Below are 24,148 nucleotides of genomic sequence, written 5' to 3'. Positions count from 1 at the left end.
ACATTTGTGTTTGAAACCCCCTAACCAGCAAGTCAGCATGGCAGCAGCAGGGTTTTAAATGTTAAGCAGTCTTCAGGGCTTCAGGTTGAGTATTTGCATCAGAGTTGTTTGGGTGTCTGCTCCTTGTAGAGCTTCCTGAGCTGCTTGTGATAAGTAAAATCAAGTTTACTTTGTTAAGCTCAGCAGTTCCCAGCACTGAAGAGATAATGGGGGGGAAATAAGACCCTTAAGAGACAAGAATTAAATTTCTGTCTGTATGGGGATGCAGAACACTCTTTTTGTATGACTTTATTTGATGGTGGTGTGCCCATTTCTTTATGTGTGGGTTGTGTGGCCATGCACGCAGGTGCACTTGCCCACAGTGGTATGCAAAAGGAGTGTAAAACTTGGTAAATGTATGAACCATAAAGACAGTAACTCACCAGACTTTTCTGTAGCTGTTGATCTCTGGTGCTTAAAAATAAGTAGAATAGCAGATTTTCAGATGAGTAAATTGTGCAAATCCATGCCTAATTTACATGTAAGATCACCTTGACTGCTTGTACAAATCGGGTAATTGCGCATGCAAATAGCTAATTAACACAATTAGCCGATCTGCTCATGCAGTCTCAGGATCTGTAAGTGTATACTAGCCATGTAGTAGTCATGTATCTGCAAACCAATCACATGAAAAAATCTAAGCCCTCATAACTGTTAGCAGGTGTGTGGAGTTATTTTTTTAATACCACAGTTTTTTGGCTTTGGGGTGGAGAAGTGTCTGATGGGGATCACAATTGTTATTGCAGTTGGGATCCAAAATCACTTAGGTTTATTAGAAAAATTTCGCTTGGAAGGAGCAAGTCGGCATTGCTTGCTGAAGCCTACTCCCAGCACTGCAGCTCGTCGCAGGCTGGCCGGTCTGGTGGCACGAAGGCTGCAGTCGTGCCCATCTCACATGAATTCTTCCACGTGAGCACGGGGCTGTGCTCGTTTTGCCCTATGGCTTCATAAAAGTACCTGTGAACAATGCTTGTTAAATACCCACTTACTACTATTTTTAGATAAGCAAAACATTTCAGATTTTAAAGCCACCTGCCTCTTTCCACCTTGGTAGAAAAGAATTTACTCAAAAAAGATTTAAAGGGCAAGTCTCCTTGTTTTATCTATTTGTCCAACTCAAAGATCTCTTCTTTAGCATTTGACTGTGAAGTAAAGACACTCAGACAAGTTTAAACATGCAAATTGTCAACGTTTTGCAACTGCATCAATAGACATTAAATACAAGTCCAGGGATTTCAGAAGTGTGTTTCTCCCATCTTTGTTTCTATTATTTTTATAGATGTTACGGGGTGGACAGACACCCTTCCTCATAGTAATTATTTATATGTTCAAAGCAAACATAATGTGAATTTTCAATCGGTTCCTACAAATAACATCAGCATTTGTGGCTTCAAGTTGAGTCTGCACAAAAGTAACAGCATAAGCTTCTGAAGGCAGGTATTTCTTGAACTACCTTTTAAAAAATATTTCCTAGGTATAAAATAGAAAACTTAAGCCTGTGTGTTAGATTTGTGGCCTACCTAATATCCCGAATGATCTCTGAATTTTCATTCTCACATGTGTAGGGTTTTTTTTAAAACAAAGATGAAACATTCCAATATGATGTAACTGGTGAGGATTCAAATCCTACCAAAAGGTTTGTGTCCAAGACCACACTGTTGTATTCTTTTTCATATTTCTCACATAGATGTTTGTGGTATGTAGCATTTTCTTTACTCAGGGGAATTCAAAACACATTGAAAAGCAATGAGTTACATGCTGATTGTGCAGGGACTGTGTTGGCAAAAGGAGCACCTTGTTACATGCTCCACAATAAGGCTCTCATGTCCTTAAAATCTGCTCTGTGAAGGGAATTAGATGTGGCCAGGAAAGCTGGGATATGTCTTTTAAAAACTGCTGTGAAACGTTTTACTATCATCTAGGTGGCCACCAGACAAAGACCCAAGGGACTTCAGTGTAAGACCTCGTGTGGGGGGAGAAAAAAAAAAAAAAAGAAATTCTGGTAGAGCCGTATCCATCTAGTGCTAGTTGGGTGCAGAGTCGGGACAGGAAGAGTGTCAGCCCTGATGGGGTCACGACGCCTCTCCCCTGAGGGTCAGGGTGTTTCTAAGCAAGAACAGAGGAAACCCCTCAAACATAGACAGAAAATCTACTTCAAGGTACATTTTTAAGAAAGCGGAACGAAGAGCGAAGTAGTGGAGACTTCCACACTTCTTGTCTGCAAAGTATACTGTGAAGAAACATAAACCCCATAAAGAGCCTCCTTTCTTTATCAAGCCAAGCAGTGGCACTACTCGAGGTGGGAATTAACACCCTCTTCCCCCGCCCCTCCCCCAAAAGCACCCCCAAAACAAAAAATCCCCAAACCAACCACCCCCAAAAAAGTAGTCAAGGCCTGGATGCTAGTTGGCATGCTGACACCTGAGAGCACATCCAGCCCACGACTTCCTATTACCAGCTTTGGTGTCCAAGCCCTGGGAGCAGAAGGGAAGAGCCGGGGCCTCGCTAGTGTGTGCACAGGCTCTTCCTCCACTGCCAGCATGTGCTATGCAATTTAAAGACGCAAAATTCGTTGAATGACAAATGGCGATTAGCGAGGAGCTGAAGCTTCTCTGCTGCAAAAGGGAGCTGGGGAGGACGACTTTATTCCTGGCCATGTCAGGCTTTCACCTCTGCCGCCTGCTTAGTCTTTAAAGAACAGTGGCAACTGTTTGTTAAACAGTTTGTTTAAAACTTGTTTTGACAAAAGCAACAGCCTTTATGATTTTATAACTCTGTTTCTCAATAAATCTTATAATTTAAAAAATAATTGGCTATAAAAACCTTTTCCATCATCGATCAGCCAGATTTCCCCATTGACTGTACTGGTGATCTGGAATTGAAAACTAATGGGAAATGAGAAGAAAGCAACAAGAAACATAAGCAGTCTGTTTTAAAGGCCAAACTGAATGAGACTGGGGGAGAAACAAAACTAAAATAAACTGAATATAAGACAAGCAAAGCTTCTGTAGCTCTTTCTGTTGGTACAGCTTAAATCCTACTTTTACCAGGTTGCGGAACTGCTTGCAGAATTGGGGCTGAAGGCTGTTAACATGCTTAAGTGTCTTACAGGTGTGTGGTGTTTTTCCTTCTGACCTGACACTAGCTGTGGGCTATACAGTGCCAGCCAGAAAAAGAAAGAGCCATTTATGGAACTGCTTAGAAGTGGGAAGGGCAGAGATCATACTTAGCCATGCTGATGACTTTTGCTTACTTGAAATGCTGTTAATATCCATGAATGCAGGCTTAAAGCCTTCTCTGAAACCTTAGGAATTGCCTGTCTGTTATTTTGAGAGACAGCTTTGTTTGTTTGTTTGTTTTGTTTTTAAGATGACCTGTGTCCTATTGAGTTCATTGGGAAAAACATCTACCTGTGATGGGATGAAGTTCCCACTCCCCGCTATGTTTCTTTAAGGACTAAAGGAAAAGGCAGGGTTTACGTGCTCTAGAATGGCTTGTGGGCTTTTTTCGGAAAGGATCCACCTGCCAAGCAGTGAAGCAGCACCTCTGTTCCTAGGCATCTCACTTGGAAGGTCCTAGAAGTTGATACTATTTTTTCTTCAGTTACTCAGACATTAAATAAACTGAAAATGCAGTGTTGATGCAAGTGCCAAATTACTGTGATATGCAGATGACTTCTCTCCTTGCCCTTTCCTGTTGAGGACTGTAGTGCCAGCCAGGGAGATGGCTGATTGCCTTTGCCTGATCAAGGGGTGTTTGAGGAACAGCTGATGGCTGAACTCTGCTAAAATGGAGCTGCTGATTGTGAAGAGGAGGAACCTGTGCTGAGAGTTGGTAACCACAGTTTATCTAAAAATATGTGCCTGCAGTCACTCTCAGGAGCCTGCTTGAAATCTCTTGCATTGTGATGTCCACAAGGCATGATCTCCATTATCTCTAGGTGATTAGAAGGTTATATTCCCTTCTGGCAAAAGATGGCTTCTTCTTGGATATTTACACCTTTGTCTTGCAGCCCACAGCCGTTTGGTGTTCCTGGACTAATGGCAGTAGCACTTGGGCTAATCTGTTTTGTACAACGTGTAGAGGTGTGTGGCCTCAGCAGCGCAAGTCTCCGTGAGCCTCCTAGTGCTAGCTTCCAGGCAGTTTTAAATCCTGTTTGAAATCCTGGGTGTTTATCTTTCACTTTCTTTGTGGCTGGGCCTTGTTTCGGTATTTTTATTGAAGTCCTGCAATGAAAACCGTGATGAGTGGCTTGGTGCCTCTAGCACAATCGAGTGCTCTGCAATAATGGTGTTAACTTTTTTCCCCCCCAAAAAATCTAGTGGAGTCATGGACAGCTATGCAGTGAGTTTAAGTGATAGTTTGTTCATCTCTGTCATTTCAGGTTTACTGGGGCTCTGTCAACTGAAACCTGTCAAAATCCAGTGCTCTACAGCCAGTGCAGAGTTAGTCTGTGCTCCAGGCAGGAATTTCTTGTGGGATGGTCTGAAATGGTTACGTGGACTTCCCCACAACTTTCCAGTCACATGTCTGGTCTCGTGCACTGAGTGCATGTTTGACTTCATTCTTGCCTTCCCTGTCACAACCACAGGGTCTCTGTTTACAATGCAAACAAAACGCTGCTCAAGTTGTTTCCTTTGTGGAGGGGATGGGAGAAGCAGCAACATGTGAGAGATGTAATGATTCCTCGGTGTGATGGTACTGGGGACAATGTGGCGGTACCCCCTAGCGCTTCTTGATCCCTGTTTCTGTGAAATACAGGCTGTTACACCCTTCAGAAAGCAAAGGAAATGTGCCTTGGAACGGACAAAGAAAAAAGAATTGTGGTTTGTCCCACAGCACCTTTATTTACAGATTTTATCCTGGGAGCCTCAAATCATTGCTAACTGTAACAGAAACTCAGTACACAATGACATTACTTTTCCCAGTGAATCAACAAGCATATTGTATTGACATTTAAGTTTTGACGTCTTTGTATATCCCTGGTGCAGGAATGAAGCTCTCAGATCAGCTGCTGCTGGCGAGGAGACGTAGATGCATTATTAGGGATAACTTGGTTTATCTCCTTTGACACTTTTCTGGTATCCCTTGATCATTAAGGTCTGGATTAAGTGGGAAAAAACATTACTTGCATGGATGTTATGTAGCTTATGCCTCAGATCTTTTATGAGAGAGTTTGGGTGCTTAATGTCTTCTAATTCAAAAAGAAAAATCAAAGTCTTGTGTACAGCTTCCTTCTGTCGGATGCTGAGATGAGGGTTAGGTGAGCACGTAATAGAAACCTGGATATCTGAAAGTCACATTTCCAGCTGCATTTAATACAAGTGTAGATAAAATGCATTGAAAAGGAAGGGGTTGTTTGGGGGTGTTTTTGCATTCTTAGTGGGTTTAATGTGTACTACTCTGTCACTCTTGGGAGAACAGTCACCTGCATTTTGTTTCCCGTGAGCTTGCATCATGGCATTTTTCTGAAGCACTGGTGTGTCGGGAGCTCGCTGTACGTTCATCCGCAGCACTGGGAAGAAATGGCTCTCTGGCAGTGGTGTCAGCGGCGTTACACAGATGAGAGAAAGCGCTTGGCAGCCGGCAGGTATTGGAAGAGGGTAGGAAAAGCAGGTCTGTATGTGTCTGGCTGCCCAAAAAAACGTACTGATCTTCAGAGAAATGTATTGTTTTTCAATATTTTCTTCCAAATCCCTACTCCACTGAAAATGTAGCTATTATTTATAATTAATAAATTAACGGCCTTCATCCTGAACCTGTAACAGAATGCAGAAATCAAACATATCTGTCTTTCAGTCCAGCCAGAAGTGCCGATTCATGTTTCACAGGAGCTCAACAGGCATTTCTGGTACTCCAGAGCTGATGGAAGATCAGGGAGGCTATCGCATTGCTTCGCTGTGATAGCAGAAACACCATGGTACCTGTCCTAGGGACTGAGGTATTTAGCAGCCTGATGCACCCTAACTGGGGCAGTCCTTTATTTATCTTAGTTTGTTTCGCTTCAGCTCTTTTCATCTGAGGATTATGAAAAGTGGACTTCACCCTGTGAAGCTGTTACCATAACTGTTTTCGGATGGAAAACTGAGGCTCAGGTAAAATGTGACTTTCCAAAGGTTACTTCACATGCCAGTAGCACAAACAAGGAGCTGTGCATCTATCTTTCCTGAGCTGTTACTTTTCCCCCCACACTTTCTTTAACCATGTGGGAAGAAAGCCATCTCTACATGGGGTCTAGCATGACTTACGTAAGCAAGGATCACTTAAATTGTCAGGTGAGACCTTCTGCTGGTGCAGCACAGAGGGATAAATTGGTCGAGAACTTTGTGGGCTGCTTCGCAAAAGACAAATGACCACATGAAATTTGATTTGCAGAGAAACTGCTTCCTACGAGAAAGCAGAACCTCAGCATAGATCTGCAAACTAATGACGTAAAAATAGCTTGGATGATAAAAAGCTGCTAAATAGAGTTACGTCAGCAATTGGGATGTATGTGAGAGACAAGTTAAACTGATCTGAGTTTGGAGGAAATTATTCTCTCACAGAGTTCCTCAGGTTTAACTCAGTTAGTGCTAGGTCACTTTTAGTTGAAGCAGAAGAATATTTATTTGTAGAAGCCTAAAGTCATCTTCCTGTAAAGCAAAGCAAGAAATTGCCCAACTGTAAGCCTGAGCTTGCTCGGAATAATCCAAATTCATTTTGAAGGACTTCAGAGATATATTTCTTTCTGAAGATTCCCGTTCTTCTGTATTTTATTTTTTTTTTTTGCCAAGTGAGACATTAGTTACTCCTTGATTATTGCTTATCGCTTTATACTTTTTCATGGAGACAGCAAGGGACTGCGAGGCTGTTAATAGCTATGCTTAGATCACCTTTCTTTCTCAAGCATGGTTTTATTAGCTTAAAAATAACAGTGAGAGTGAAGCATTTTTAAGTTCCTGGGGTGTGTGGTGGTTTGGTTTTTTTGTTTTGTTTTGTTTTTTGTTTTTCTACTGGAATCCTGAGTGCTTTCCAGAGCATCCTCAGTGAATACCAGAAATGTGTAGTCTCATTTTTCTTGCCTTGAATTGCTACACCCCAACAGCGTTGATCAACAGCATCGGACATGGAAGCTTGCCTTAAGTGGTCTTAGTCTCTTTTTCATCCCATAGTTGAAAATTTTCTTTCATCTTTTCAGATGTTCCTAAACATGGCAACAAGCGTGGCTCTGCAACAGATGCAATTCTTTCGAGGTCTCTAGGTAACATTTTAACCTGTGTAATGTTCACAGCATAGCATCGTAAGTAATATTCCAGGAAATACGCTGCTGCTTGTTAAAAAGGATAGGACCCCAGAGATGCCTTTAAATATGCCTGTAAAGTGAGAGGTGCCAAGAGAAAGATAATATGGCTGATTATAGTTATTTACCTTACATTTTCATTCGCCCTTAACTGGGTGTAATTTAGGGGCATGAAATCTCTTATTGGAAGTGTATTTGCATTAAACAGCTCTAAGCAACCATGAAAGTGCAGAAGCTGAAAAATTGACAGACTGGGTTCCTAGAATCCCAAAGTAGCATTTTTGTAATAGGCATACAAACAAATCAAATAAACATGTTTTGCTTCAACGATTTAAAGAATATGGTCTTTGGAGTAATTTGTCTTTTTTTTTTTTTTTTTTCCCAAACTATCATTTCTAACCTTTTCATTGCCTATCTCTAGTTTGCAGCTCCTCCTAACAATCTGCAGCAATTTCCAACCCAGCTGTTGTGGTTGCAGAGCATTGTGCCTTTGTTTAGCTTTCCCTGAGCTATCAAATCGGCCTATAAAGGGGATTACCTGGCTGGTGATGTTGTTTTTCAGGTCTGCACTTTTTAACAAATAATTGTTTCACAGTGGTTTTTCAAAAAAAAAAAAAAAAAATCCAACAACTCTGAAAATCAAACTTTACTGTTGGATGGAATCCCGTCTTGCAAGTAGGTACCTTTGGTTGGCTTTGATAATCTCCCTCCCTTGCTTTGCAAGGGATCATAAACAAGTTGAAATCAACTGCAAGAATAGTGGATCTTTTCAATCAGGCCATGTTTTTGTAGCAAGACTTACATTTTCATGTGTGCTTTATTTAAAAAAAGACCTTTTTCATCTACTATGTTGGTGTGTGCTAAGCCGGAGAAATTTGTAATATGACTGTGTACTATTAAACAGGTATGATCTTCCACTTCTACCTCCTAGTAGTTGGTCTGTTCTTTTATATCCATTGCCTCTCCCACAAGGCAGTTTGTGAAATGTTGCGATCTTTGTATGAATGGAGTTATTGAAGTGAAAGGCATTAGCAATATTTATTTCAGCAGGCTGCGGAATTAATGACTAAAGAAGAAAAACTGGTAGAACTTGCCTTTTATATATACAGTAGAGTCTTTAAGAAACTTAATTCGTGTTTAAGATTGTAGACGTGTCTGTCTGAATTTATATTACAGTATGTATGCTCTCCGTATCATGCTGTGTTGAAAGTTTTCTAATGATATGTGTTATTGAAATGTATCTATAGTATTCATTTTTGAGTATTTTCTTATGTTGAGTGCTAAATGGAAGCTAGTGTCTTGCTCTGCTCGGTACAAAAGATACATTTACTGTACTTGAGTGTCATCAGTTTTGGTTCTCGTTTTGCAAACAGTACATTTTAATTAAGGCTTGTCACTCGAGATCTAATGAATACATTTACTGTAATGTCTCCATCTTCAGGAGGTGAATTTGACTTAGAAATTGTCTCTGTCACAGAGGGGCTGATAATATCAGTTTAAAGATTTCTTCTTTTCCTGGGGAAGAGCAGTTTGCATGGTTTGTGCTGCTCTTGCTGGGTACACGGGGCAGGGTAGCAGCGCTCGCCTAAAGGATTGCAGAACAATGCTTACTGCAACGTACAGACAGACAAGAAAAATCCCTAAAGACATGTATGTACATTTAGCTCAGAGAATGTACTTGCATGAGACTGTCTCCCCCCGCCTTTTTTTTTTTTCTTTGACACAGTTTCAGAGGTGGTTTATTGATTATGTTTGGAAAGATTAAGAAATTCCTCTCCCCAAATCATGCTTCTGTTAGCATATGAGAGGACTTTGATCAAACAAACAATGAATTGTCTAATACACTCAGTTAAAAACAAAAAATCTGATAAATGCAGGTTTCAGTTGACCTTTTACCTCTGCCTGTTTCTACTCTGGTGGGTGGGGACTGTGCATGAGGAGGATTGCCACGCTCCTGTGTCTTCGACTCGTGTTGCTGTTAAAACTCCTGCTTTTAATGTCAAGTCAAAACCATAACTAATTTTACTGTCGTGTAAATGCCATTTTATGTCTTGTAGTTGCGTGGGAAAGCACTGAAAAGTGAATTTGGAGTCTTCAAGAGGAAGAAACTAAGCAAAGCCTCGAAATTGTTGCTTTTCAGTGTTGCGGTATTTTAAACTGAAATTATTTTCAGCTAGTTAAGTCAAGATTATATCATGGTGCTGTCTTCTGGTGCAGTGTTGTAGAGGAAAGGCTTTAGCCCCCAAGCTTCTTCCCCAGCCTCTTCTAACAGCAGCTTTTACCTTCCCCTTACCCAGACTGTGTGACATCAGCCTTTGTTAGAAAATGCTGGGTTTTGCACAGAGGAAGGGCCCCGTGTGGGGCCGAGATGAAAGGGCGATGCCGGGGGGACCCCAGGGGGCACAGGAAGGCGTCCTGCCCTGGGGTCTCTGCCGGGGAGGCTGCCCACCTCTGGGCTCTCTTCTTCTGCCCGTCCTTCGGCCGAGAGTGCCGGGCGGCGCTTTGCACGACGGCGAAACGGCAGGGTCGGGCAGCGCCTGTGGCACGGGGGGGTTGAGAACAGGAGGCACAGTAAGAGGATGGGAGGAGGCCGGTGGGGTCCCCCGAGAGCATCCCACACCGCGTGCAGTACACGGATGCCCAAAAGAGAAGCCGATGGGGTGGCGGCTTGCTCGTTGTCCTCAGATGTCCTGGTTAGGGACTTATTTGGCAGGTGGTACCCGATTCACTCTCAATCATCCCATGCAAACGTTTGGGAAGTGTTACTGCATCTGTTTTCTGGGTGAGGAATCGCGTCACACCGAGAGCAACGCCCAGATTTTCAAACGAACTTAGGCGCTCGTGCTCCGGTGCCCTCACCCGGGGTCCCAGAGGAGCTCTGTGACAGTGAGGGAACCAAGGCCGGCCTCGCCCAAATCGCGCCGCGAGGCTCGTCCTTCCCTCCGACAGCCCGTTCCTGCCGCAGGGGTGGCGGGAGCAGGCTGGGGACCGGGACCTGCTGCAGAGGGGGCAGGGAGTTCAGCGCTGTGAACGGGCCGCCTGCGAGGTGGCAGGTTATGGCTAACAACAAACACGTGCCACTGATAGGTACGTGCTTTTTTGACCTGCCTTAATTTTTCTAGCTGGGCCTTTAATTGCCAGGGAAAGGTATAGACAAATGCAATAAAAAAAGCCAAACAAATCGGAGCTATAGCAAGGCTCTACAAGGAAATACGTTTTAGAAAGACTTTTTTTTTTTAATTAATCAGGATTTTGTTGTGAGGCTAAACCAGACTAAAAATAAACAGCTGTATAGTACTTCATTAAGCTGCCTGCTTGGAGTGATTTTCCCATTGATTAGTCTCAGGGCTAATGCTGGTTCATTCCTCATTTCATTGCTAATTAACATCAGCTCTGCTCCTGACCACTTGACCGCACTCTCTCTGTGAACATGTGCTGGTTTGGCAAGTAATAACTGCTTGCTCCTTCCCTCTTAAAAGAGAGAATTAAGGGAGAAAATAGCTATCAAGCGTAGATCTCTGGCTGCTTCTACTGTACGGAGAGCAAACTGTAAAACCGTATCGGCCCGTACGAAGGGTAATAAACATAGTTTACAGAGCGCAGGAGTTTGATTGAGGAACTATGTAAATACAGATGATGAGCTCAAGCTGCTGTATGAATTGACAGGCTTGGCTCATCTCCTGTCAGTCGAGTTGATTCAGGCTCTTCTGGGATGCTTGCGGTGCAGATTACTTGACCCAGGGGCTTACAGCCGCTGGCCGTCAGGGAGAGGACTACTTTGGATGGGCAGCACTTACTCTCCCAAGTCTCCACAATGTTCCCAGAGTCCGAATAATATGTTGGCAGTAGGTACGGCAACATAACGTAGCAGGAAGCATAACGCCACGTTTATAGCTTTGTCAGGCCACTTCCATGCAAGCAGAATATAGATGAAAATAGGGGAATGAAATACTAGAATTGGCATGGATGCACTCTGAGAAAATATCTAACAACTTTAATGAAATTAGCAGCCTCTGTTCTGGGTGAAAAGGTCAATTTTTCCATAAAACCCAAGTAAACTGGCATTTTGAAAAGCATCTACTAAACTTGGCACAGAATAAATAACGTTATCCCAAAGTCTTGGTTCAATTCCAGATCATAGCATTTTCTTTTAATTGAATTGGATATTGCATTTCATTTTCAAAAAGTCTTTTTTTTTTCTTTTTTTTATTCCTACATTTTGAAGCATTCATATCTCAGAACTAATCAGAAACTCGGCCTTATACAAATCTATCAATCAGGAACAGTCACTGGAGAGAGAGCTTGCCTGAGTGATAATCCTTTTCTACCTACTTTTGAGCAGAATCCTAATTCACTTGTTCATCAATTATATATTTTATATATTTCCACCATTAATTTAATGGATTTAGGGCTCAGTCTTGCAAACACTTCTGCACGTGAATAACTCTATTCATGCAAGCAGACTGCTCATGTGAGTAAAATTAACCATGTGAGATATTTGTAGGATCAAGCTTTGCAGCAGTTGTGTGTATCCACACACAAAGCCATTGCCTTCCTAATTCCCCTTCTTTGATCTGTAGTAACAAGAAGCATTTTTTACTCATGAGTTAAAAAAAAATAAAAAAAATAAAATTTTAGTAACTGTACTTATTATGATAAGTAAAATAGAGAAGTCATTCCTATGTTTAAAAATGTAACCACTTTGGTTTGAGAAGGACTGCCTCCTAATTAACTATTAGCTACATCATGTAGCTTTCACGGATGGTTCTGAAATTGGCCTCAGAGCAGAGACAGACGTGTAGAAAATCCCATGTTATTGTCAACTGACTTTAGACAAGGCTAAAACCATATTGTGCTACAGACTTTGTTCAGTTGGAAAATGGAAGTGGAATTTTTGCTTCTTGTTCCCAGGATACATCCAGTATCTCCTCTTTCTAAAGAAGATGCCTGTTATATTTTTAACTGTTCTCATGATACTTCTATTTCCAGTCCTGATCAGATACAAAACAGCAAACAAATATTTACATTCATAATAAAATAAATAAACCAAAGAAAAAAAAAATTCCTTGGATGCTTTTAAACTGTAAGGAGTCCTATTTAAGGGAGTGTCTTGGTCAGTATCTTGCTTTTGGTAGGTCAGTAGTTGCACTCTCTTGCTTGTGTTCAGCTATTTCATACTTTGCTCTACTGTGGAGAGGTATTGGGAAATGGTAAAATACCGATTCGTTATTGGCATAAAAATAACCCCAAAGTTGTTTTCTTTCCTCTTGCTTCTGTAGTGAAATAAGCATATCCATGTACTTTAGCATGTATGTATTGGGAGCAAGCACAGTTCTCCTGCAAGACAGTGTCCAAGCCACTTGCTGGCTGTCCCACGTTGAGGTGAGCTTTCTGGGCAGCTTCGCTGGCTGCGGGATGTGGGATAACACTGGTGGGCAGCCCCCGGGGCACAGGGACAAGCTCTGGAGCCCCCATTGCAGGGTTGGAGGGGACTCCAGAGAAGAGCAAGAAAATGAGCCAAGCACTATGGGCAGGACTGCAGCTTGGAGGCAGCGGGTGCCTGCAATATTGCAGGTTTAGCTAAAAGCAGTAAATCTGTGGACAGTCCTTGCCTGTTACCAGAGCATTTAATAATGAAGTTGAAAGCTGGGTGTTTTCTGTTTTTCTTCTTTGCCTCTTCATTCAAAGAATGTCAAAAAAAGGAGCTAAGACAGTTTTAAAAACCATTATGAAGGTGGCATGCTTTAAATAAGATCTTAGAGGAGGCTGATTTGGGTGACAGGGACTTTGTGATCCTCAGCAGTGGGACTATTTAAGATATAAACCTTATGATGCTCTTTCTGGCCTTGTTACCCTTGCTACTTAAAAAGAAGATGAATCTTTGAGTTTTCATAGTTGAAAGTTACTGTGAGGGCCTCCAGTCGTTTGAACTGTAAGTTGGCATATCATATTAAATAAGCCTCAGTAGCTACTTGTTTCACTACAGGCTGGAATTTGGTGAATAAGGTACAATTAATAGCTCTTACAAACCTCTGGATGGACACCAAAGGAGAGGAATAATACAGTTGCAGTATTACAAGTCAGCAGCATATTAAACATTTTTTTTTTTTTTCCTTAGGAAAGGATTTCCTGTAGAGGTCCTGAAGAAAAATAAGTTTCATTAGTTGAGCGTCGAGCAGAGATAGAGCAACAGGATTGATTGTAATAAGCCTCTCCTTTTTACCGAAATCCATTACTTTCTGAGCTATTAAGTGATGAAAGGGATTAAGAGAATAAAAAAAATATAAGTGGGACTGTATTCGTAAATCTAATAAAGTTGATAACAGTAGAGCATTTTGTGAAATTTGCATGTGAATTTATAACATCCTAATCCGTCGGCAGGCAGTGTTGCGCTGCAGAGGGAAGGGGGTGCACCGTGCATACAGGATAAAAATGCAAGAGCAGAACTTCTGGCCAAGAAGCCTTTTTTTTTTTTTTTTTTTTTCCATATGGATATCCATATGTTTTATCACAGATTACATACTTTTGGTGCCAGGATCCATATGTTTAGCTTTTGCTCAAATAAAAGACTAAAATCATTCTTCATTATCTCTTTCTTCCTAGCTGGTGTTTTTGTAGACATAACCAAATGTGATGCTAGATGTTTGGGGCATACCCAGATAGGATGCAGTTGGATCTCATCAGAGGTATTTAAAACCAGTACATGGGGAGTTCAAGGGCTGGATTATCTTCTGAGTATAATGCCCCTTGACAGTGCTCGAACAATGCAGGGGGTGCTATCATCTGATTGCAAAGTCCTGACATGGTTTTCTCCCTATAAAAGAGAAGCTCCTTTGAGAGCAACAATGAGAATTTTCCTCCTTTTTTTTTTTTTTTATTTAATTCTCAACCTGCACCTCTGCCTCTGTGCTTCTGCTGAGGGGTGTGTGATGCAGGGAGATGGCTTGACAGACCTGTATTTTACTTCTACCTTTTCTGTTTGCCCAAGGCCTGCAGTTGATAGAATAGCAGCAGAATTTAGAAGTGCTGATATAGAGAATTTGGGATTGGCGTAAGGATGGTGCATCACCATCTCCTTGACATGACCCAGTCTGCTCTGTGCCAAGCAGATATCACTCACTGAGCATTGTGCCTAATAAGGTTTTATTTTTCCTTTTCTCTCCCCCCCCCCGCTGGAAATGTTAATATAATGCTTGTAAGGGTCTAAAACGCTATTCAGTGTCCACAGTTAGACCTTGGAATAGGTACCAAGTAACCATCAATAGTAAAATCTGCATGTTGGCTCTCTGGTTGGATTCCATCTTCACTTGGCCTTCCAGTCCTTAACTTCTTTGCTGGGACAGCATGTGGTAGAAAAGTAGCTGTGTTGTGTGTGTTTACTTCTCTCGGTTGGGAGTTTGATTGCCTACCATCAGGTCCTATCACTATGGCATTTTTAACTTGCAGAAGGGATAAGGAATATCCTGTAATTTTGAATAGGAGAAAACTAGGGTAGTCGTAATTACAAGCATTACAGTACACAGTTTCAAAATGAAGGCAGCAATGTGAATATCTTATTCACAGTTCCCGCCTCTAGCCCATGAAATGTAACCCTGAGGTAGGCTCGGAGTTATGCTTTATCCTCTGTGTTCCTGACAATAATAGAAATTATTGTGAAAAGTTAATAACCATTGTGCATCGAAGCTGTGTTATCTTTCACGTGGAAGAAAGAAAAGGCAGCTACCTTCTCTGAATGAACGAAGCAGTAGCATCTTGACTTTAGAGAGGGGACAGTCAGTGCTGTAAGAATCTCACGAAAGCAGCTACATCTTGGATAGACTCATATTAATTTTCAGGCTAACGTCACTCTCAACAGAGGCAAAAGCAAAACTTACCACTGATATAATTCAAAGCAGACATAGCTCCTGATATTATCTATACAGAAGCTATAGAGAAACTTAACCTTTCTTTTGAGATTTACTTGTAAAACTATCATCCATTTGAGGTTGAATTTAGTTTGCATTTCAGTGGAAATAATCCATCATTTTTCAGCTCAACGTTTCCATCCCAGGGTTGTGGCTCTGGCAAGGTCAGTGGCAGGTTTGTAGTGATTCGCCAGTTGTAAGCTACCTCATGGGTCTTGATTGATAGTACAGTGAGCCACTAATCAAAAGAGATGGCACACAAAGCACGCCCCATGCATGGTGGTGCGCCCCATGTGTGGTGGCCTTCTGCGTGCGGCAGTTGCTGGGCACGATGGTCAGACATCCCAGTTCTACCTCCCTGGCTGTCTGGCCCATGCCTGCCATCCCCACTGGAGATGCCTCAGTGTGAGGAGCTGGTATTTTGACCCCCAAGTTGGCACGAGCTTGGCAGTCATCTACTTGTCGTATTCACGCAGGGAGGATAGACTCTAAATACTAAATGCAACTCAACCTGATTGTCCAGAGAAATTGAGTGACATCTTTCCTCCTTTCAGAAATGATTCTCTTGTAAAAATGCTGTGCTCCCCCCCCCCCCCCGCGTTTGAATACCAGATTGAGCTAATTTTAAGATTCTTCAGGGCAGTGGCCCTGCATTCCTTCCACTCCGCTATTCCTTACCACATTACCTCACCACATCAGCACTCGTATCTCCTGCTGATGGCATCCAGTTTCCATTCCATTCACAGCAGCCAAGGATCATATCTCTGATCCACTTAGAAACACAATGATCTCTACCCCTGAGAATGCAAACGCTTTCTCAGTCAAATCTATTGATCTACAGGGCTCTATTTCTGGCTTTCCATTCACTCACTTGATGTTTGGGATGCTGCATATACTTTCTGGGGAAAGAGTTAAATTGGTTACTAGGAACTTGGTGAAGAACGTTTCTGCAGAATCCAAAGATAGAAGTGATCTCTTATATTCTTGTGTCTATACAAATACTACACTTCTTAACTGAGCAAAATTAAAAGCTCCCAGCCAGCACTGTGACAATGATAGACCTGAGTGTCTATCATGTTCTTATTCCAAGCCGATTCACTGAGCGTGCTAATGTTGAGTTGAGACAGGCAAGCACATACTGGCTTCTGCAAGGGAAGAGGTAAACAGTTTACACATGGTCTCCAGGAGAGGGGGATTTAAAATCTAAAAAGAAGAGACGAGACCAACAGGCAAGGGCATTGGATGTGAAGAATGACGTGGTTTGACAAATGTACAAATTCAGTGAAACCGCTTTAATGAAAAGCAAGAATTGTTTCTGAAGAGCATTGCTGTCAGGGAACTTGGCACCTATGGGCTTGACTCTGGGCTCTCTCAGAAGTGTAGTTACAAAGAAAAGCAGGGATTTGTGGGGTGAGTATTCCAGCTTCCCCACACAGGTTATGCATTGAAATAGGCCTCTCCAGGAGGCAAGCCCAATGTGTGCTTCCAATGGTCCTCAGAAAGTCCTCTTCTTTCATCAGTGATAGCCCAGGCTATAGGGCAAATACACCTGCATGCCTAACTTTGGCCTTGTTGGTGTTCAGAGATGTTCACTGTTACCCCCAAATGGAAATTTGGTTCTTAACATATGGGATTTTAAGGATTTTCAGGTATTGCTCCACATTGACCTTGAACTCACGTTTAAAAGAAGTCCAGGCACCATGATGTTGAGTGAGCTATGCCTGAGTTAATTATCTAGACCTTAGACGATTTTGAACATATTACCCATAATTCGTGTCTTCCAGGTTCCAGCTGGGCACCCTGTTTTCTCTACTTGTAGGTGACAAATGAATCCCCTGTTTCTGTGTGGGTTCTTTTAAATACAGATACTAGGTTACCACTTGGTCTGAAAGAAGACTTCTGTTATTCAACACTTAAACTGCTGGGGGCATAGTAGCTAACCTGGTTTGGTCTTGATTGTGTCACTCACTCTATAGCTGAAGTTGTTTCCCACCACTCATGGTGTTCAGTCTAACAACTGACACCATATGAGTAAGTCAGGCAGGGATGGAAAGGGTCCCAGGTGAAATAATTATGGGGTTGATTACTGTGATTATATACAATTATAATCTTAGTATATCCACAAAGAGTAGTGATTGAGAGAATTGGACTTGTGAAGGAGTATTAAATTTTTACATGGAAACTTACTCTGAAGTTAAACAGGTACTGGCTCCTGATGTGCAGGATTAGTACGCAGTTGGCAGTGAACTGTCTTGCTTCGTTTTCTCCTTTAGCCACAAAAGTTTTCTCTCTCTTCTCCTGTGAGCTTTGCCTGCAAAGATAAGAAATAAGTAGTGCACTTCTTTGTAACTTTCTCATGTAGCCAGCTCCTCTAACTGTTCAGCATGTTTGTCAGCATTTCCAAATTTAAACTGAGGGAGGGGCAGGAAATTTCTCTTTCCTAATCAAAAAATGCAGAAAGAATAGTATAAAAACATGAACACTGAAATTAATATGTAATGTGATATAATGTCCTTGTCTGGACATTTCATTGCCTTTACAGCAATAATTTAATTTAATGTTCTAAAACTCCAGGGACTTAACAGTGCAGGGATGATCCTTCCCTGCTTACAGACATGAGATAGGCTTATACACATACATACACACAGGTAAAAGCTTCCCCTCTCTTAGTCTTTCCAGCAGGTACAAACCATTGATCATCCTTGATTCCTGCAGAAATTGGGGGAGTGGGCGGGCATGTTTTAGGAAAAGCCCGGAGCTGCTTGCCCAAATCTTTGATAAATCCAGTCCTCTTGACTCTAAGTCCTGTACCTGAGCTACCTTCTTCCAGCAAATGACACATATTGTATTTCTATGGCATAAAATAAGAAAGACTAATTACTTTGAAGATTTTATTAGTTTGTTTTTCAGTCCTCGCTCCTAGTACACCATTCACTAATGCTTTTCCCTCTGAAAGAAAAGAGCGTTGAACTCTTTCCATCTACCTCCCTTATCCGTATGTGCACGTAATACGTCTATGCACGTGGCACCCATAGGTCTCACTAGAAGAGAGCGTCTTCTCTAGCAGGTTATCATGATGTGCCCACCACCAAAAAGGGTTCTGTACTGGTTTGGGCAGTGGCTTTATAAGATTTCAAGCCTCCCTTTCCCCACCCCCTCCCTCTCCCAGTTCCAAATAAAGAACTTCAGAGGGCAAATGTACTGCTGCTGGTAGACATGTAGCTACTGTTGTATTATGGGGTTTTGTTTTGGTTTTTTGCCAGCTACTTGACATTGTTTTACAGCTGGACTGTGCGGCCATTTCCAAAAGGCTCAGCTAATTCTGTTGTCCTTTTTTATCAAGGAAATTCTTGAGAAACCACAATAAAGCAGCTGTAACCCTGGCGATGCTTACAACTGCGGCCAAAAATAGAAATCGGTGCTTCATGCATTTTCTTAATGAGGGTATAGGGTTTTTTTTTTTCCAGTGTGGTCCTTGACACCTAGCCAAGTTAGGGCTTGGCTCTAAATATTTAGTGCAAGCTTTATGAATAGCCCTAGATAGATGGGGCATTTCTTTTCCCAGTGGCGCGCCCTCTCCAGGCTGGCCCTTCCTGGGGCTGCTCGGGGCAACTGCGCTCTTGGGACACGATGGAGTATCTGCAATGAGCCTTTTAGGACGCAGTTGCCAAATACTTCACAGGAGGTGCTGATCACCTTGGGTCCCCGTTGGCTTGGAGGAGGCGGCTCAGCATCTTGCAGAATTAGGCTCGTAAGCTTTTGTTATTAATAACTGCCTTCGTGTTCGTTTTGCTTACAGACAGGATTTATTTGGCTTTCGACCATCAGCGAAAGTGTCCCTATAACTGGATTTTATGCTCTCTCTGTACAAATAGAAAACCTTGGTTTGTTTGCTAACTCAAATAAGAGTTTACAAATGTGGGTTTTTTTCTGTGGCACATAACATGGCTAGTAAATGCGTATGAAACCGCTCAATGCTGGGATTTCACAGTGTTCCCACAGGCAGAAGAGAGAGAGAGATGAGGGAAGATGAATTAAAACTTTGGTAAAGTTCAGTCAACAAACTAAGAAGTGCAGACATACTGATTTATAAAGATACTATAACTTTTAAACATGTACTTTCAATCTGAAGGACTGCAGTAGGGATTTAAAATATGACTATTTAATTTTTTAAAATTACATAAATTAAGTGAACAGCCCATTAATGGGATGCCATCGGGATCACATGGCCAATTCAGTTCAAGTTATATTATCTTGCTGGCCGGATTTGAATAAGAATTAAGAAATTACTATTCAAAGTAGTATGGGACATTGATCCTCATTCACAATGAAATTCGTCACCATAACTACCTGGAATTCCACTGCTTTCACAGAGGTGTTCCACTGAATCTTCTTTATGGAGCAACTAGAAGGGAATTGTATTAGTTGGAGGAAAAAAGCTGCTAATTAGTTGTTCTGCCTACATGTTAAATGAAGTTTTGTCTTGCAGAAAGTTCACAGATAAGCAGCAAGACATGTCTAATGAATGGTAACCCAGATCCAATAGACGACAAACTTCCTCCAGTTGGTCCATTGCTTGTCTAAAGGTTCACCTCGGGGGCTATTTATCTATCCTAGCGAGAGGAGCTTGCCTCTTATTTAGCAGCTGATACTTCATATTTAAACTTGGTAAATCGAAGAATGTGTGTCAGGGTTAACCAAGCTGAGTGATACTCTTTAAGGATAAGTTGTTCTCAGTGAAATACCTTCCAGAGCCTCTGTTAAACTGAACAACCAAAATTCGCTATTACATACAACTCTTCAGTTACTCTTCACAGTTTTGGAAACCTGTTTGAAAACATCTAAAAAACATGAGCTTAGTTCAGTGCTACACTATGTCAAGAAAGTGTAAACAGTAAAACAAAAAGCTTCTACGAATGGTCAAGCAACTCGTGTTACAGTTTAAAGAAACAAAGTCGACGTTATTAATCTTAACTTTGTTCAGTTTACTTTAGAAATATTAATTTTACTAAGCAACAGCATTTTTCTTGACTGCAGTGCATTTCAAGTCAAATTTCTGTGATAATTAAAATGTGAATATCAGAATCTAATTCTGCTTTTGCACCATTTTTTTTGTTCCAGTTTAACTCCATTGACTTGCTGCTAATTTACCCTGGCATAAATGCAAGACTACTAGGCTCAGCAGTTTAGCAGGTTGAGATCAAAACCTTTTAAAACCTTTTACTGACAGAGAACCCTTGGAATGGCAGATGCTGAGTATTTGCATTGTTAAGCATTTACAAAACGTGATAGTGGTATATAAACACTAAAATGAACGCCCCCAGATAAGTTATACGTCCACACATCATCTGAAATTAGCATTCTGGAGTTTGCAGTCCATGGAAAGAGTTGCAGTAGATGGTCATGAATATTTGCATTGCTCAGTTACCTGTTGTTTCATAGGCTGGTACCTGTATCTAATGCTACATAGATGTGTTCCCTTGAAAAGATTGGCAAAAAATTTATTCATGTTGTTTTTTTATGAAGTCTTTTCAGCACCTGGGCTCCCCTAAGGTCACAAATTACTATCATAGGCTTTTTTTCCTCTTTTGTGCTTATAATAAGTAGCTATAATAAGAATGTGATAGCAGGGAGTAACGTCAGCATGACCGTTGGTTTCAATAATCCATTTTAAATAATCGCAAACAAAACACAAAAAGTGTCTGCGTAACAAAGTTAAGCAACTTGCCACTCACTGGTGGTTACCTATGTTCCGAGGTAAGAAATAAACCCCCACTTTTCTTCTTTTTTTAACCATTCTGTAGCATTCCTTCATATCTACTCACTGCCAGCATCTTACCAGCAACATACTGAGAAAGGGACTTGTCATAGGTTTTATAGCTATGACTAGAAGCAGAAGAGCCTAAAACCTTAAAGGAAAGACTAGGCTAGTAAGATTGCATTCACATTTGCAGTCCCAGTTGTATCAGAGAGACTTTTAGAGGAGCAGCTGGTGATGATCTGAATAACGATCTGAATTTGACCAAAATTCTAAACCTTTTGATTTAGCTGATGTGCTGAAATTGATCTTGAATAATATTTTTTTGAAACACAATATTTAACTTCATTTTAGAAGGTTACTTGGTACCAGTGTTCTGGTTTTGATGTTTAAATTTGAAGTCAGCAGAAGGTTGTAGATGAGGATGCCGAATGGGCTGTGCTCTGCTCTCTTCAGATGATAACGAGAGAGGAAATTTATACCCTGAAAACTCAGTTTCCTGGCATAGCATAAACTACAACCAAAGACTTAAAAAACAAACTTATATTATTAATCTTTTTTGGTAATTATTTAAGCTGTAAATGTGAGCTTGAATTTTACTTGATGAGCTGCTGCAGTATGGTGAATTGCTGAGTCCTGTGCTGGCTGTACACTGGTGTTGGTGTATGATTTATGTGGTGGGACCCTGATTTGGAAAACCAGAACAAAATTCTTGAGAAAGAAGCAAATCAAGGAGGATGATGTGGGATCTGACTATGAGCACAATGTACAATTATTTTTTGTGTGACTGTCAATGTTAACTGGAAGAAATGAAATGTCCATTGAGCTGTTCATCTGACAGCAGCCTGAGATTTTTTCTTAGTTTTTTTTTTTAAAGATGTTGAAGTGTTATTGTTTGTAGTGTGGTAGCAACTAGAGACTTCTGTCCCTTTGTTCTAAGCAAAAAGCAGGCATGTATCAAAATGACAGTTTCTACCATACAGTGACTCAGCTGAGACTGATTTTTAAAAGGCTTTCTGAAATTCCTGTAGTTTGCTGCTCTGTTGTTTCTTCTTTAAAGATTTCAGTTTTCACTGCCTTTTGAATACTCTCATTCTATCTACCGAGTCTTGTTCATCTGGCCAAGGAAGAGAAACTCTTCAGTGTGTTTTGTGTGGCTAATGGCAATTAACCAACAAAAATTGGAATAGATTTGTTGCAGGGTCAATAAAACTTATTTTACTTTATTAAAAATAAACCCAGCTAAAACTGAATAAATACAAAAAAGGGGGAGGGCCGGGACACAAATTACTTCAGGCAGGTGCGTGTCAGGGGATTATACAAACTAGCTGTTTAGAAGCTGGCTGGCAAGCCTTCTACCTATGTGTCAGACCATTTTTTTTAAATGGTTGTGCTTTCTCCTTACCTACCTCTCATTTTAATTTTGTCTGTCTAATGGAAATGTAAAATGAGCTTGTATGACACCAGGATGGAAAACCTGCATAGTTCCCCAATTTGCAAGTCTTCTGTTGCACATGGATCAAGGGGAGTATTTGGCCTCCAGTGCCAGGAAATGTGAAGGGAATTTTCCTGTGTCAAAAATGAGTATCTAAGCAAGACGTGTGGGTTTGGGGTTTTTTTTTTAATTCTTTTGAACATGCACACAAATGCTTTTGTATGCAAGACCCATGTTCATACAACAATGGTGATTTGATCACAGTTCCTGTTGCAGGGCTTTCCTTTGAAAAATGCATTGTAAGCGCCTCTTTTTTTGGTTTTTATTTATTGCCGACCTGTGTTGGACCACAGAGCTATGGAGAATAAAAAAATACTTTAATTGAAACTTTGCTTTGCATTTATACTCTTCTGTTGTTTTGAGTTTCGGTTCAAGACAGTACTTAGGCTTGTGCTTAGGCTGAGCTTGGTTCAGACAGGCGCGCGAGGCTGCGCTCATCTTTAATGCTACTTAGCGCAAGCTGAAGCACTGCTTAAATTCAAAGCGCTTTCTTACAGCAGTGTTGGCTGGGAGGGACACTGGGGCATGGAGGGACTTGACCCTTCTTCCCAGCCTACTTCCCATTTGCTGTGGGACTTGTGGAAGACTTGCTGCTGGCCCTGTTTTGTTGCCCAGTGAAGCCCATGGCAGAGACCCCAGTGCCTCACTGGTGGTGGTGGTGTCATTGCAGGGGGAAGGGAGGGCCCGCAGTGAAAGCGGGACGGTGCCTTACCTCTGCTGGGGCCGCATTAATGCGGCAGTGTGGCAGCAGCTGTCCTTTTTAAACAGCTTTTTTTTAATTTTTTTTTATTTTTTTTTTCCTGCTGTAGAGTAAGCTGACCAGATTTGCAGTTTATAAAACTGGGACAGCCTAGCAGGGGATAGGGTTGTCCACGCACCATCTTCAGGGGATAATAATATCCGTCAGAGAATGACTGCCACGACAATTGCAGAGAGGGGTGAATTGCTGTGTGCGTGTACCCATGCAGTGAACAGCTTCCTTAAAGAGAGAAAGACGGGGAAGGCTCCCAAACTGGGTGCTGGCTTTTGTTAGAGCTGGAGCAAAGCGCTTGAACTCCAGGCAAAATGTGCTCCTGTAAACTCTTCACCTCGGTATTGTTTAGAGAGAAGAAGGGCTGCAAGAATTGGTTTAAATAAACAAACAGAGCTAGTGAGGATCCTTTCAAGCTCTCGCTGCTCCAGCTTTGCAGCTAGAAGTAAAATATTGTGGATAACAAAAAGAAATCGCTCTCCTACGAGCAGTGTTTTTCTTCTTGCGCCGTGGATCTCTCTTTGTACCGGGCACCCAAGTGCGGCTCCTCTGGTTTCTTCTGTCTCAGCTGGTCCCGCGGAGCTGGGGTTAGTTGATGTTGGGGATGTGCTCCAGGGGCTGCCTGTTTTATCTGGCTCTTCCCGAGGGGCTGGATTAGTGGGGTGCAGCGAGGGAAGGCAAAGCCGCGGTCCTGCGGGCGTTTGAAGGTTTGTTAATGTAGCTGTTGGATGAACAGCGACTCTGTACAAAACTTTCTGCCGGTTTGTACGCTCGCTGCAAGTTTTTCAAGGGGAAAGATTTTTCCCTGAGTCTTTTTAACTGATGTATAGGGAAAATGAAACACAATTTGAAACAATCTTTGTTTCTTCTGTTCTGTTGAGGCCTCGGGGGCAAAGAAGAGCAAATAGCCCCGAGCCTACCT

At 41.7% G+C, this 24,148-nt stretch overlaps 1 protein-coding gene across 1 annotated transcript in view; it reads left to right on the top strand.

Annotated features, from left to right (window-relative positions):
- Positions 1 to 24,148, top strand: part of ESRRG (estrogen-related receptor gamma) — a 351,575-nt gene that overhangs the window by 69,097 nt on the left and 258,330 nt on the right. The gene's annotated exons all lie outside the window — the stretch shown is intronic.

This window comes from Haliaeetus leucocephalus, unplaced genomic scaffold, assembly GCF_000737465.1.
Source record: "Haliaeetus leucocephalus isolate CR32 unplaced genomic scaffold, Haliaeetus_leucocephalus-4.0 Scaffold156, whole genome shotgun sequence".
Classification (NCBI taxonomy): Eukaryota; Metazoa; Chordata; class Aves; order Accipitriformes; family Accipitridae; genus Haliaeetus; species Haliaeetus leucocephalus.
The sequence above is the reverse complement of the archived record's forward strand: the minus strand, read 5'-3'. Positions and strand labels throughout refer to the sequence as shown.